The sequence below is a fragment of the Schistocerca nitens genome, chromosome 2, assembly GCF_023898315.1.
Source record: "Schistocerca nitens isolate TAMUIC-IGC-003100 chromosome 2, iqSchNite1.1, whole genome shotgun sequence".
In the NCBI taxonomy this organism is placed as follows: domain Eukaryota; kingdom Metazoa; phylum Arthropoda; class Insecta; order Orthoptera; family Acrididae; genus Schistocerca; species Schistocerca nitens.
The window spans coordinates 305,361,939-305,373,049 of record NC_064615.1 but is presented as its reverse complement, the minus strand read 5'-3'; positions in this window follow the sequence as shown (position 1 = coordinate 305,373,049).

Genomic DNA, 11,111 nt, shown 5'->3' with positions numbered 1-11,111 from the left:
GTGGCCATGGGGCGATGCGGTTGTAAGCGACTTCTTTCGCTGATGCATTAAATTGCCGCAAGATGCTTCCAATGAATCTTCCCCTGGAAGATTACTTCTGAATGGGCTGGCCTACATTATCTAACAGTTGTGACCAGTATTGGCGCTTGACGTGCTTCGCGTCCGCGTAAGTTCCGTTTCTTCTTCTAATATTCATATATGTTGACGACACGTTAGTAGTGTCGCATCACGGTGAAGATGATAACCCATCTGAATAGTCCATGGACATCGAAAAGGAGGGATGCCTTCCATTTATGGGCGTTTTCGTTCGGCACAAAGATGATGGCACTTTGAGACATGTAGTATATCGAAAACACGTAGAAATAGCTGCCACCACCCTTCCCATATGATGAATGTTCTCAGAGCTTTGGTTCACGGAGCAGACGTCATTGCTGACTAGAGCATTCTGCAGGACGAGCTCCAACACTTAGAGAGAGTTCCTGAAGCCAACGGATTTCCTCCACAGCACGTAGGTAAGGAGCCGTGAATGAAACCAAAGTTGAACATAAAAAACACAGAAGAAGACGAAGAAGACACAGAAATATTTAAATCCATGGTTTTCTTGCCATATGTGGGAAGCCTATCCTCAAAAATAGGATGAAACCTCAGCAAACACAAAGTATAAGTTATTTTTCGCTCTCCACCGAAGACAGCAGCACTCTTAGGTTCCGTTAAAGATGGTTTGATGCTCCGGAAGGTTGGGATTTAGAACAACCCCCGCGAGCGAGGCCTTTCATGCACCGGGCAGTCGACTCGTACCGTCTGTGATAGACGTGCCGAACACCATACGTATTTCCGGCTCCTGCAGCACAATAAGAAGGCGGTGGCAGAGCGCTGTACTGATCACTGTACTCGTATGTTGTCCGACAATGTCAGATTTCCAGCGTCGACTTCATCGCTCTGGGACTCGGTGGTGAAAGAAGCAGCTGAAATTCATTTGGCGACGAATTTAATTAATGGAGAAAGATTTCAGGGCTTCCTTTAATAAACTTGTAACGACGTCGCCATAGTGCAGCTCATAGTCATACATCGTCTTCCCAGCGTGTATCGACTGCGTAGCCACAGATCTAATTTCACGCAAATGTGTGCTTCTTTCTCGCCGATCAGTGTCTATGGCGCTTGTGTATCTGTGGCCGCATGTGCAGTGGCATGGTCCTCGATTTTAAAAGAACGGAACGATCACTGGAGCGTCAGTCATTCAGCTCACTCTGAAGATGGTTGAACGATATACGTCCAACATATTCGAAGAAGAAGCGGTGCAATTTATGCGGCTGCACGTCCGAAGTTCAAAGCAACAACACTTGCGCTTGACTGCCCATGGCGTTGTCAATCAAGGTTGTCAATCTAGATCGTTTCGTTGTAGGTGTTCGAGGTTAACATTGCTTCCACTGAAGTCTCCCCATTTAGAACAACCTTGTGATTAATAATCAAAATAGGTACAACCTAGCTTTCGTAAAACAAGCTACAATGATCAATCGAAATACAGGATGTATCAAAAAGAATCATCCGATTTGGCATGTCTATAAACATATACAATTAATTTTATTTTTTGATGAACGGGAAACTCAAAAAGTTTTTTCATACCTTTTCATGGGTGTTGAATATTCCTCCATCGAGATGCACGGCATATGTCAATGTGGTATTCAAATTGTTCCCACACTATAGCTAGCTTACAGCTTCGACAGGCGTTGTTATGCGATGTCCCACTTCATTCATTATTGTTGGTAACGGCAGCACTTAAACAGAGTGTTTTGTAAACCCCCACAAGAAATAATCACCTACGGTCAGGTCCGGTGACCTTGGAGGCCAGTAATGTAAGGCTGAATCATTTGGTCCACTGCGACGGATCCATCGTTCAGTAATCCTTTGACTTAAAAATTCCTGCACTTCCAGATACCATAGTCCTTTTCCCGTGAAACTGCACAAAACACATTAAATTTTGGAAAGTCCCTCTGATGTTGTACAACTTCATGTGGTTGTTCCGTACACAATATTTTCAAATTATGACTGTTCACCTTTCCATTTAAATGGGATGTTGCTTCGTCACTAAGCACTAAATGTGGAAGAAAACTGTCATTCTCCATCTTGACAAGAACGAAATTACAGAACTCCACACGCTGTTGTTTGTCACCTTCTGGAAGAGCTTGCAGTATCTGAATTTTGTGTGGTTTCACGTGTAAACGTCGACACACACGCCAGACTGACATCGGGAGAATGTTGAGCTGTCGAGCTGCACGGCAAACGGATTTCTGCGGACTCCTTGTGGAAACTATAGGGGATTCGTTCGACATCTGTGTCAGTCACTCGGGGACGGCCCGGCGATTTGCCTTTACTCAAACAACCTGTTTCTCGGACTTGTTCATGCCACCGTCTAGTGCACTGTGCTGTAGGAGGATCCACACCATACCTAGTACAAAAGTCGCGCTGAGCAGTTATTATTGACCCGCAATGCGCAAAACGTAGAACACAAAACGCTTTCTGTTGTCCCGACACCATTTTCCATGCGGGAAGCATGGAAAACTCGAGAGTTTATTCTTCCCAACAGCACGTTGTTCAGGCGCATATCTCAGATAACATAATAGTTATGATTTTTTTTAATCGGATGATTCTTTTTGATACACCATGTATTACGACATCCTGATTCACACTGTGGTGGCCCATCTTCAGAACCCAGTAAAGCCGCAGTTCTGCGTGGCATGGATTCGACAAGTCTTTGACAGGTTTCTAGAGGTACGTGGCACCGAATGTCTATGCGCAGGTCATGCAATTCCCTTAAATTACCATCCGACGGTTTGCGGACGAGGCGCCCCATACTATACCAGGTGTATTCCATTGAGTCCAGATCAGTCGGCCTTTATGGCCAAAGTAAGTTCACTATCATGCTCCTCAAAACAATATAGCATCACTCTTGCCTCGTGACATGGACAACCACTCCGCTGGAAGGTGCCATCACTACTGGGAAAGGCGTCAAGCATCAAGGGCTGTAGGTGGTCCGCAGTAATATTAATTCAGTCAATGCCTGTCACGGTGCTTTCGACTACTACCACAGGTCCGTTGGAAGCCCAGGTGAACGTACCCCGGACCATAATACTGCCTACATCCGTGGAGCGGTACATTTTTCGAGCAACCGTTTCTTTGGATGAAGGCGTATCCGCACCTGACCATCGACCTGGTGTAACAAGAAACACGATGAATATGACAAGGCGACACGTTTCTATCCATCCATGGTACAATAAAAATGGTACAGTGTCTACTGTAGTCATAATTGACGATGACGTTGGGTCAGCAACGGAATACATACGGGTCGTTTGCTGTGGAGAAACAGTGTTCAGCAACATTCTCTGAGCGGTGTGCTGTGAGACGGTTGTGCAAGCACTAACACTGAACTCTGTCGGGAGATCGTCGTCTATCCTGCTTTACAGAGCGTTCGAGCCCCCGACACCCGCGTTCCATGATGATCTGTAGACACCCACCACCTGGTCATCTGTTCGTGCTTTCACCGGCCTTCAATCACCTTACATAGATGTTCGCGACTGCAGCACGCAAATAGCCGGCCATGTACGCAGTCTCCGAACTGTTCGTCTCCGGACGCCGAACCCTAAAAATCTGCATTTTGTCAAAGTCTCTCGTGCCATTAGATTTCCCCATTTGCGAGCTGTTGTCAGCGAATTTCGCCATTTGCGGCCCATATCGTCTCCAGACTGATTCCACACTCGTCTCTGCTCCACTCCCACGCTTTCCTCACAGAGTTAAGTGCCCTCAACAGCAGCAGGTGGCATTCAATCTCGAGGTGGACAGTCGTCATAATGCATACCGGCTCATGTGGATCTACGTAAACACACATATACATATCGAACGATGACAGGCCCTGCATACCATGCGCTGCTTCCACGAACTGCCTCTATACCTTTCGGTTTTGTGCTCGGTTCCTCCAGGCGTCTTCAACCCTCAGGGTTGCCATGTCCTTCGCCAGATCATCCATTCAGCGCTTTATTCGTCGTCCCGTGGTGGATCGGTTGTTTGGTTTCCCGTCAAGTGCTTTCTACACCTGTCTGCCTTCTGGAATACCGACTACATGGCCCACCCATTGGATTCTTTTGTGCTACAGCCTCTGTAGGATTGTTGCTTGTTGCATCAAGAGGTGATTTCCTCATTCTTCCTCCTCCTCCGTTCTTCCTTATCTAAAATGGGTCCCCATACGTTCCTCATTGCCCTTCTTTCAAATATTAATAACGAAGTGAACTTTGAAACGTCTGCCAAAGGACGATACCTGTATAAAGGGGGTAGAAAGTAGGGTGGGCAGTGCAAGGTAGAAAGGATCGTTAGGATTTAACTTCCCGTCGACATCAAGAACATTAGAGACCTTCAAGGATGGGGAATGAAACTGGCCGTGTTCTTTCAAAGCAACCATCCTGGCATTTGCCTGGGGCAATTTATGGAAATAACTGAAAGCCTAAATTCGTATGGCCGGACGCGGGTCTGAACCGGCGTCGTCCCGAAGGCGAGTCCAGTGTGCTGCCCACTGCCCTAGCTGGCCACATCGCTCGGTGTGGGGAGTTCAGTGGTAATGGCGACGAAAGATTGGATGGAGACAACGTGAGGGGGGGGGGGGGGGGGGAGTCCGTGATTGCTGTTACACGATCTGTCAGCGCCTATCGATTGTCCGTGGTCGACCACAACCTGACCTCACGATTGGTGCCAAGGGCCTTTTCAGTTCGCCTCGCGGAAGAGTCGTCTGCCGACGAACCTTCAGTTGTCTCTTTAGTGCAGGAAATGCAGTTTCCTACCAGCTTTTACACGAAATTTGCAATTAATGACTTTACAAATGATTGTACTTAGTGATATTACAACAAAAAATTAAAATTTAGAAATAACATTTATAAATATTGCATTGTGATATATCTGGGGTTTCTTCCAACATGTGAATGAAAGCTTATAACGGCGGAACATTTCAGTCGTAACGGAGCACTGTTGTAGCTCCTTTTCTTTCGTTCTTCTTCTTCTTTTTTCCCTTCTTCTTCTAACTTACGGTGATCTTATCATGTTTTCAGTCAACTGCCAAATAATTCTCCATAACTGTTATAGAATCTTACTGTCTGACGTTCTAATTCTGTCAGTAATACCAACTGAAAACGGCAGAACGGCTGTGAATCATGTGAGTAGCTGTGTGTCTGATCGTCCAGTTGCTGCGTTGTTATTGAATCGTGGTGATCGCAGCTTTCGCGGCCTTATCATTTCGATTATGTCAGTTCAGTTTGGAGTAGCACGGTCTATGATCGCAAGTTTCCGGATGTAAGACCAGATCTGTGGGTTACAGTAATAATGGGATCAAATTATTTACATATGAAAGCTGTGGTGAGGTGGATGTTGCATTATTTTTCGTCGACTGCTATTCTTTCTTTAACGTCCATTTCCTTTACCTATGTTTCAGTTCCACTCCATTTCTTTACGCGTTATGAGTCCCACAAATTACTGTTACCACAATGGCCTCAGTTGTGATTCACTGATCCTGTACGCAATGGCTACTACATCTTTACGTTGTGTGAAGTGTCCAGCCTTTCATTATTCTACATAAAGACTTAATTAACAATCTCCGAACCAAGTGGATAATTTCTTTCGACATAAATGTTGTTGTTGCCATGTTCAGCCCGAAGACTGCTACTCGATCCTGCGCAAGCCTCTTCATCTCCGAGTAACTACTCCAACCTACATCCTTCTTAATCTGCTTACTATATTCGTCTCATGGTCTCCCTCTACGATTTTTATTCCCCACACTTCTCTCCAATACTAATCTGGTGATTTATGGATCTCTCAGAATGTGTACTGTCCCTTCTTTTAGTTGATTTATGCCGCAGATTTCTTGACTCCCCAATTCTGTTCAGTAACTCCTCATTAGTTAAGTGATCTATCCAAAAAATCTTCAGCATTCTTCTGTAGCATCACATTTCAAAAGCTTCTATTCTCTTCTTGTTTAAATTATTTGTCGTCCACGTTTCACTTTCATACATTGCTACATTCCTTCAGAAAATGTTCCTAACACTTAAGTCTATATTCGAAGTTAACAAATTTGTCTTCGTCAGAAATGCTTTTCTTGCCATTGCCAGTCTACATTTTACATCCTCGCTACTTCAGCCATCATTTATTTTACTGCCCAAATAGCAAAACTCACCTACTGGTTGAAGTGTCTCGTTTCCTAATCTAATTGCCTCAGCATCACCTGATTTAATTCTATTACATTCCATTATCCTCGTTTTGCTTTTGGTGATGTTCATCTTATACCCTTCTTTCAAGACGCTGTCAATTCCTTTCATCTGGTCTTCCGAGTCCCTGGCTTACAAAATTACAATGTCGTTGGCAAACCTCTTACTGTATATGCAGTAACATTTGCTCGTATTTAACGGTCTTAGCTTCAAAAACATCTTATTGGTTGTAAGACAATTACTCGTGGGAGTTGCTTATCTCCTACCGAGCGCCTCCACGGATGGCGGATAGGGGGATGCTCACCAGATATGGTGGGTACCGGGGAAGCACAGTAACCATGGTGGACCAGAACCAGTACCAGGGACACAACAGTTCTTTATGTCAGTGGCAGCTGATTAATTTGCTTTGTGGTTAACAACCACAGTTGTAACACGGAGCTTGGTCCACTCGATACTGATAGCGTCTGACAGTCAGATATGAAAAGGTGTTTTAGAAAAAAAATTCCATCGTCCAACCTAGGAGAGAAGGAGAAGGCTACATCGGATTCTGCACGTAGTCAACTAGGCAACTCAAATGAATCGGAGCATCTGAAATCACCCAACTCTCATCAAGCGCATAATGCCAAATTAAACATAAACAAGTTAACTACGTTGCAACACATAACATAAAGTCTTTACTGAAAACTGCAAAACTCAAAAACTTCACTAATGAATTGGACAGACAAACGTCATAATAGCAGGAATCCAAGAAATGAGAAATATAAGAGGTGATCCATTTGAATCTCAAGGTTATAAAACTTATAATGGAAAACCAAGACAAAGAGTTTTGAGACGGTGCTCACAATTCAGGGCAGGATTTATAGTAAATTTGAAAAGCTTAGGTTCAATAACGTATTTTAAAGCTATTTATCCACGAATTACAACTTTAACTCTGAAAACCACAAACAAGATATAAACTATCATAAACGCCAATGCCCCTATCAATGAGAAAAATTTGCTAACAAGAACTACGGTAGAAGTTGAAAAATTCTGGGATCTTTTGGATCAGACAAAAAATCAAGTCAGTAAAAGCAAGGTAAAGATCTTAATACAGGATTTTAATGCCCAACTGGGAAAGGAAAATAATTACAGAGAAATAATTGGAAAATGGGCTCCACATAAACAAACTAATAGAAACGGACAAAGGCTTATGGAAATTTGCATAACTATGCGCTCATCACTAAGTCTAGATATTTTAAAAGAAAACCAAGCAAACTTATGACGTGGAAACATCCTGACTGGACAAGAGAAGAGTGGCAGCTGGACCATGTCTGCATGGACAAATTCTTTCATAAAGAAATTCGAAATGTTAAAGTAGTGAGAGGAACAGACACAAGTTCATATCGTTAATCGGTAAAATCAAAATCAAATTCACCCCATCAAGGAAAAAACGACAAAGAACAGTCGGAGAGGAAAGAAAGTATGACCCACATAAATTAATGAAAAATGACAAGTATCAACAAAACACACAAAATATAATAGTAACGGATAATCTTGAGGTACTAATACCAATTTTAAAACAACATACTGAAAATCGGCCCCAGTAAATCAACGTAAAAGACATGCATGATGGACTACAGAATGTGACGAAATTCATGATGAAAGACATCAAGCTTGGGCAAAATCAAACTCACAAAGTAAAAGAGAATGCAGCTAACCTCAAAACCATCGGCAAAAATTGTCTCGAATTATCAGCAAAACAAATCGATAATATCAAAAGGATTTTGAATTCCATTGAAGAAAACTACTCCAAAACCAAGTACAGAGATTATTTTAAGGCCTCTGATAAACAATTACGTAATTACAATCCTCCCACACTATTGCAGAGAAATAAAGATGGAAGACTAGCCCATAATAACAAGCAAAACGCAGAAATCATGGCAGAAGTAATCAACAAGCTCTTGAACTGTGATGAACCCGAAAACCTTTTAACAATGGACACAGGCACCATCGTAAAAACCATACTAGAAAACATAAACCTACCTACAGTATAAAAAATAGAAATTGCACTTACATAAATGAGAATCTACAAAGCTGGTGGGGAAAATCAAGTGTTTGCGGAAATTTGGAAATATGCTGATAAAACAAATCAGACATCTTTACATATTAGTTTACAAAAAATTTGGGCAACAGCAAAATTCCCAGAATACTGAACCTCAGCTATATTTAACCCACTTCATAAGAAAGGAGACAAATGAGATCCAGACAACTATAGACGAATCTCGCTCTTGGACTGAACCATCAAGATTTTTTTCCAAGATTTTACACAATAGGATCAAAGAACAACTGGGTAAGGAAGTGGGGAATACCAAGGAGGCTTCAGACCTTGGAGAAATAATTACTCTGAAATTAATCAAGGCTTATTACCGCAAACGAAACAAGCCTCTCACTAATAACATTTATAGTTTTCTGGATCATTATGGGTATAAACTGGTTTAAGGCAGGGAGACGGTCTGTCACCACTTCTATTCAATTGTGCCCTTGAGTACATAGTGAGGAAATGGTACAAGGACAATCTGAAGAACATTAAGTTTGGAACACAAAAAGATGACATAAAGTTTAACTGTTTAGGATTTGCTGATGACCTCGCTCTTCTCGCCAACAACATTCAAAAAACCAAGCAACAAATACTATCACTACGGGAAATAGCCAAGAGTATTGGCCTTAAAATATCATTTGAAAAAACAGAAATAATGCTAATGGAACCGTCACCGCAAGCAAAATTAGAATTGGAGAACATAAGAACTGATGAAGAATTTAAATACTTGAGCGAAATAATAACGCACAACCTGAATGAGAAACCATCATGGCAGAGTAGAATAAACAAATTGATTATGATACCGAGAGCACATATAACAAAAGGTGCCTCTGAATAGCCAAAAAACTGAAACACTACATACAGTCACACAGCCGCAAATAACATATAGTAGTGAAACTGTACTTAAAACAACCAACACGATCTCAAGGAATGAAAAAGTATTGGGCCAACAAAAAAAAACAGAAAAACCTTATTCATAATATTGACTAAAGTGGTCCAATGTCCAATGTTGGCCACAAAATAAAAAAATAACACTAATAACTAAACATTAATGTTCTAACAGCTGGGGCGCCTTTTTTTCTAGATTTAAGTTATTTTTCATATTTTTATTCGTGTTTGCGTTCTTACAAATCATAAACTGTGACTAACAAAGAGGCAACGTGCCAAAGATAAAGTACCACAGCAAAGAACTGTAAGTTAACCAGAGACATGACGCAGAATAGGCCATAACGTCCTTAAACTATTTCCTTTGTAGAAATATAAATGTGACGGAACAAAGTAAAATCATTCACTTCTCCTCTAGCGATTCCTAAGAAAATTGGCGTTTTTATCATTCATTGTTGATTCATGTAAGCGTATTCAAGCTGAAAATATAATTTCAAAGACAAGTAATACTTAGATTCGTATGCGTTTTTTTAGTGATCCTGAGTCATATTTCATTTTCAAATAATTAGTAAAAGTAGCCTTCAGCATTGTAACAACTGAAGCTATCGCGGGAAAAAGTTTTGGTCACTCTCGCCGAAAATTAGTGAGTCATCTTTTCTGATCAGCTACATCGACAATTAGTGAGTGCATCTTTTTCAAATTACATTAAAGAAGACCGATCATTTTCTGTTGGCGACACGGCGATTACTGATTTCATAATTTTAGAAGGTATCCCATACGCCGAGGTTACTCGAACTTTGGCTTAGAGTGGACCTGTCACAAAAGACAATAACTTTTATAATGCAATATAAGAACATGTAGTGTACAAGAGTCTAATAGTATTCAGACTTGATAAATATTTTTACTGCACTACGTCTTAAAATATCCAGAGATCATACACTGAGGTGACAAAAGTCATGGGATACCTACTAATAACGTGTCGGACCTCCTTTCGCCCGACGTAGTGCAACAACTCGACGTAATATGGACTCAACAAGTCGTTGAAAGTCCCCTGCAGAAATATTGAGCCGTGCTCCGTCTATAGCCATCCATAATTTGAAAAGTGTTGCAGGTGCAGGAGTTTTTTCATGAACAGACCTCTCGATTATGTCTCATAAATGTTCGATGGAATTCATATCGAGCGATCTGGGTGGCCAGATCATTTGCTCCTAATGTCCAGAATGTTCTGACAAGGCACACTGTCACCCACAATACTTCCATCGTCGTTTGGTACCAACACGTCCAAGTAGCCGAACACAACCATTTTCAGCCGGTGATCGGACCAGAAGACCCATCCCACTCCGTTATGTAGCCACCACCAGCATGAGCAGTGCCTTGTTGACAACTTGGGTTCATGGCATCGTGAGCGCCACGTTAGAAGCCTAGCATCAGCTCTTACCAACTGAAATTGGGACTTATCCCACCAGACCACGGTTTGTCAGTAGTCTAGAGTCCAACTCACATGGTCACGAGCCCAGCAGGGGCGCTGCAGGCGACGCAGTTGTTTTCTTACGAGTAGAGCAGTAATTTTTTTTTCATATTCCAAGTCTCGCACTGTATTTCATATCACGTAACGTTTGTAATGTACTTCGGTACTGAGTTTTAGTTTTACGCTTTTCATTAAGCACACGATCAGTTTCCTTCGGCATTTAATGGATTCCTTTTCTTTACTTCAAATTTTGCATTCCGTGAAGTTTTATGTTTTACATCGCGACACTCTTCACGTGCACAAAACAGCGCCAACCGACACTCGGTTTCACTCAGCAAATGAATACGTTACCTAAAGTACACGTTACACGAGAAGAAAGTTTTTGAAGTCAGTCTATTCAGCTCTATCATACAGACAATATTTTATAGAAAGCTTAATACAC